We start from the raw sequence: 5,946 nt of genomic DNA, 5'->3' as shown, positions 1-5,946 counted from the left end.
GAAGGGAGGCCGCGCGCTTGGAGCCGCCGCGCCTTCGTCGCCGCTGTTCGCCTTTCCTGTCGCCGTCGTCCAACGCGAAGCCAGCCGCGGTCGCTGCACCTCCCAGCCGTGTCTGCCGCCACCGTGTCGTCGAGGGGGAAGCCGTCAGGTCACACAGAGCGAGAGAGAGAGAGAAGGCACGGGAGCAGAGGAGAGAAAGGAGAGACCCACGCTAGCCACCGCCGCTTCTGCAGCTCGAAACCCCGCTGCCGCCGCCGGAGTGTGCATTACCGGTAAGGGATTTAAGCTTGGCTTCTATTCTTTTGGATTCCGGGAACCTTTATCGTCACTGCATGTCTATTTCAGCTCTCCGCCGCCGCTGCTTGTCGTTGCCGCCGTTCGGATCACTGGGAACATGGCAGTGATCACCGGAACCACCATCGGAGTTACCGTTATTTCAATTCAGCCGTTCGTCCTTGTTTGGGTAAACAATGCATTCCGAAACCTATGAATTAGTATTTCTGTTCTAAGTTATTTAAGGATCCAAGGTTTTGGTGTCATAGGATCGAGTTCCGGGTCTTGATTGCTGAGTTCTATGGCTGTAGCATACAACATCAAGGTGCTGTGTCGTCACCGAAGCTGCTGTTGCTCCATTTTCTCAATTATTTGTAAGCCCAGTAAGTCGTTCCTTGTTCCAAACTCTTTTAGTTGCTATTCTGTTATAGACTATTGAGTTTACGCGACATTAATATTTTAGGATTGAGCTAAGGCTATGTTTAGAGGTTGTGGCTGCTGCGGGGACAGTCGGTATTGATGTTGCTGCTGTGGAATAAGAATAAAAATGTAGTTTGTCGCGTAGTTGGATCGCGAATGAGGTAGGGGCGTCTTTCTCAAACTTGTTTTTCTTTCCAGAGTTTTTGTAAATCGATATTAATGCGTAAAATACATCTTTGGTGATTGCCCAGAATTATGTTTTGAATTGAGATTGTTGATTAACGGAAAGAAGGATGATGATGATTAATTTGAAATATGATTTTTGAATGAATTTGAAAATGGGATATGGATTGACGAATGATGATAATATTGAGAATGGCTTAGATATTGATGAATGATGAATGAATTATTTATATGGCTTATGAATTTGAAGTATCTGAGATACGAGGTTCCCTGGATTAAGTGCCGTGGCTTGCCACCACGTGTACCAGGTTGAAAACTCGATACTCTGTTGATTTTCTTATAAGTAAGGAAAGATTTTTGGATTTCTGAAAGATTAAACATTGTTTCTCTGAAAAGGGATTTGAACGATTTCCTATTGGTTTTAAAAGATTCATAAGGCAATGATAATCACTGAGCTTGAAAATAGTTTCTTATTAAATATCTTCTTATGACAACTTTGAAACTCCGTGGTGAGACCGTGTGGTTAGGTTCTCACCCCCTACAGCTTTACCTTTTCAGGAACCAGATGAAGAAGTATTAAGAAGAGTTATGCTGCATTTGGTTTATATGCTGTTGTATTAATTAGATTATTTTCTTCCCTCGTCTTTGTTATTACAAGTTTGTAAGAGGGATAGGAATTGTATGTTTTATATGTACAATATATTGAATTATTATGTAAGGAGTCTTGTATATGAATCTATGCCTGTTTGTATTTCCTTAAGATAAAGTATTTATTTCTGGTTTTTCAAAGAAATCAGCGATACAGTGTCAAGTCATAGGCTCCTATTTTAATATTTAGTATGTAAAGTAGTCGTAATACTTCTTGCTATCAGAGTAGCGCAGCCGGAAGCGTGACTTCTGGTAGTGAGGGTGTTACAACCACCACTTCATTTATCAATCCTCATCAATCACACCAATCATCAATACTTACTAACACCAACAATTACATCAATTCACATATAATTATTCATACACCAATATCATTCAATCCTATCTTAGGGTCAACTAGCCTAAGTGTCTAGAAATATTACATATTACATAAAGAAAACCAAAATCATACCTTGACCGATTCTCAAATGCACCAAACACCAAATGAAGCCACCAAACTTGATCCAAAGCCTCAACCAACTCCAACAAACACCAAAACTCAATCTAACATCACATATATATACCAACATCAAAACCTAATATACACAAAACAACTAAACACAAGGGTTTAGTAAAACCTTACCTTATTCAACATAAGTAGGGGTAAAATCCATCAATTATCCGCTACTAGAGATCACTTAAACAAGCAAAACCACAAAATCTACTCAAAACCATAACCAAAATCGCGCAGAAACATAGGGCAGAAAACTGGGGAGTGAGCTTCGAGTTCTTACTAGAAAAAATTAGATAGAAAGAAGATCTCATCGAGAGCTTTGTGTGGCTATAAACAGTTCGTCAATCAGAGGTCCGTAGCTCAAATTATGGCTCCCGGAAGTGGAGGATGAATAGTGCCACTTCCTTCTTCCTCTCTTCTTTCATAACCAGCGCCCCTTTCTTTGTGGGTTGCTGAAAATGAGCTTAAGGCTCATTAAAGGGTGCTTTTATATGTTGGGTTTGGACCCAACTTGGACCCGGTCCAACCCGTTAGCGTTTTTAGCCCATTCGGCCCAACTTTGGGCCAAACCTTTAACATTAACGCCCAGTTTTCCATTTCTAATATTTTTCTAAGGTTTCCAACTGCTCTCACTCTTTCTCGCACAGAACCGAGCAGACTTAAACCGGTTCGACCGGTTCAACTGTCGATTCGCCCTTTTTTACTATTTTTTGCAGAAAACACATTTTCGGACTCGGAAAGACCTACTGAGTCCAAAAATCATATTTAAATCCCCAAATTCTCATCCTAACTTTCTGGAATCTAATTTGGGTATTTAAATGATTTTATTTGTAAAAACTCTGTTTCTTACATCCTCCCTTCCTTAAAAAGATTTTTGCCCTCGAAAATCCAAATCATGCGATGTAATATATATGCCTATATATATACTCTCCACGAAGCGTCCTAAGTTAACGTTGCCAAAGTAACAAGTTGTAAAAGTATCTCGTTCACCATCATCCTACGGTGTCGATGTACTCTCTCGCCTTCCACTGCGTCACTCTGATTATCGTCGTTAAGAATTTGAAAATTTTCCTTAAACCAAATACTAATTTTGTAATAATTTTCAAAACCTTTAAAACAAGTTCAATCTAAATGAGTGCATTGTTAAAACCTTATCAAAAGAGTCAAAAACCTTGTAATGTGTAAACCAATCACTTTGAAACATGATTTTTCCTAAATAATTAGAATCCTTAAATCAGAAACCTTTCGATTTGAATCCCTTTTTATAAATCAAATTTGCAAACTAAAATCACAAGTTAACAAAATCTTAGGACTCACTTTCCTTTTTAAATCATCTCATTTGATCAAAAGTTTCAGTCCTAGTTCCAAAACAAAATCATTCAAACCAGAGTTTGCAAACCAAGTTTAAAAAATCAATCTAAACTTTAAAACTTTTTCAACACGAACGACGATAGTCTATACTCTGAAGATAAGTTGATATTTGGTCATCGGCTTCATAATTACCTCAACTCTGTTGTTGTGATCTATCCGCCCCACGTGTTCCTCGGTGTGGACAATCTCTAACCAAATGGCCCGGTGCACCACACTTGTAACATAGTTTCTTACCCAACTGGCATGGCCTATTCGGATGGTAGTTCCCACACTCCTGACATTTCATAGTAGGGAAGTAAGCTCTTGACCACTTCCCTTCACCATATCTCTTAAAGTTCTGTCCCCTTGGTCCAAGGTAATCATCGCCTTCCCTACTAGTGTTTCCTCCATGAGTGTTCTTTGACGAGGCTACCGTCTTTGAGTATTCCTCAACCACTCTTGCCTTGTTTACCAGATCGGAGAAAATTTGAATCTCCATAGGAGCCACAGCAGTCATAATGTTGTCCTTCAAGCCACTCTGGTACTTAATACACTTCCAGCTTTCGTAAGTCTCCGGGGCACCCTGACACACCCGTGCAAACCTACAAAGCTCCTCAAACTTGCTCATATAATCTGCCACAGACATGGAACCTTGCTTCAGCTGCATCAGTTCCATCTCCTTCGCTTCTCTTGCAGACTCAGGAAAATACTTCTTGTAGAAGGCCGTCCGGAATACATCCCAAGGAACATCGATGTTCTGAAGTTGGAGCAAGCGGCATTCTACCTGCCACCAATGCTGGGCCTCCTCCCGAAGCTGATAAGTAGCAAACTCTACGTATTGGTTGTTCGGGACATGCTGTGCTTGCAGTGCGTGCTCCATAGCTTGGAACCAGTAATTTGCTTCCGTGGGATTAGTTGAACCTCGAAAACTCAGAGGATGAACCTTGAGAAAGGTCGCCAAGGTCATCAGAGCACCCCCCATGTTATCTCCATTCCCCTCAGCATCATTGTTGGCATTTCCCTCACCATTTCCGTTTCTATTTCCCGCTAGTTGGCCTAACCTCTGCACAGCTTGCAGAGTCGCAGCAGCATTCGCCTCCATGGTGTTTGAAAGATTCGCCATTGCCGCCATAAACTCGGCAAGGTTATCGGCCGATTGCTCGTTTCTACTATCTCTTCGTAAACGTGTATGATCTTGTCCGCGAGTATCCATTAGGGTTCCTGTCGACACCAAACGTTCGCTATCAAGGTGATCAGTCTCAATATCAAAAGCCTAGTGCTTCAATTCTCCCAAAAGGCACTCACAAACAAGCATGCTATGAAATATCCAATAGATAACCTAAATAGCATGAAAGAAAAGCGATCCAGAGTATGCAACGAAGCACAATCGGTCCATCCCTCAGGCTCACGAGGACGAACCGCTCCAATACCACTAAATGTAACACCCCAATTTACCTAAGCCTTACCTCTAGCTGTAAAGCAAAGTTTAACCAAAGGTTACGACAATTCTAAGGCTCATACATATGTATATAGAAAGAAATAATATATTCTAGAAGCCTGATGAAGGATTTAGCTCAAAAACAGGATTTTAGAAGCACATAACGTACTAGCGAAGCTACTAACTTAAAACACAAGGTACAGATAGGATGTATCAAAATAAAATAGTATAATATAATAAGAATCTAGCCACGACTCGCGGAGTTTAAGCCGGCTAGCCATATACAGACCTTACATGAAACCAGACAGTAAAAAGCAGCTTATACAAGTTTTATTCTCTCAAATAAAAGCCTCTAAGCAGAACAAAATACAAAAGTGAGAGTACAAGTTAAACATGACCAAGATGACAACAAAATAGAATAAGATCCTCCCCTCTGCTACCATCACCCAACTCACTGCGGTGGGTTGCGACCTGCATCTGAAAAATAATAACAAAGTATGGAATTAGAACCGGAGGTTCTCAGTATGGTAACAGTGCCCAATAATGTAAGATGTAAGGCTCCACGACGCCAAAGGCAATCCTAGAACTTCACATCAAACTAATATTCAAGCTTAGAACAAAATAAATAAATATATAACGAACTTAAACCATAAACCGGGTTATCTAAACTTAGGGAAATTCCAACTAATATTAATCACACTGCTGTATCCCATAGCCCTCGCCAACCTAACCTCCGCGCGATCCCTTTGCCACCGCCTACCTAACCTCCTCAGTACCAGATAAACACAATTAATGCAAACAAGTAAAACACAGATAATAATATTCATATACAACAAATAGTTCAAGGAGCAAGTAGGCATGTTATACAATTAGACAAACTCAAGTAAACATAACCAGCACCCCTTTCTTTGTGGGTTGCTGAAAATGAGCTTAAGGCTCATTAAAGGGTGCTTTTATATGTTGGGTTTGGGCCCAACTTGAGCCCGGTCCAATCCGTTAGCGTTTTTAGCCCGTTCGGCCCAACTTTGGGCCAAACCTTTAACAGTAATGCCCGGTTTTTCATTTCTAATATTTTTCTAAATTTTTCAACTATTCTCACTCTTTCTCACACAGAACCGAGTAGACTTAAATTGATTCGACT

General features: G+C 40.6%; 1 long non-coding RNA gene across 1 annotated transcript; it reads left to right on the top strand.

Annotated features, from left to right (window-relative positions):
* Positions 337 to 1,661, top strand: LOC107628256. The gene is made up of 4 exons (XR_001617656.2): positions 337 to 463; positions 543 to 656; positions 737 to 854; positions 1,421 to 1,661. It is a non-coding gene; the product is annotated as an uncharacterized LOC107628256 (long non-coding RNA).

Source organism: Arachis ipaensis, chromosome B02 (genome assembly GCF_000816755.2).
Source record: "Arachis ipaensis cultivar K30076 chromosome B02, Araip1.1, whole genome shotgun sequence".
Lineage (NCBI taxonomy): Eukaryota > Viridiplantae > Streptophyta > Magnoliopsida > Fabales > Fabaceae > Arachis > Arachis ipaensis.
The sequence above is the reverse complement of the archived record's forward strand: the minus strand, read 5'-3'. Positions and strand labels throughout refer to the sequence as shown.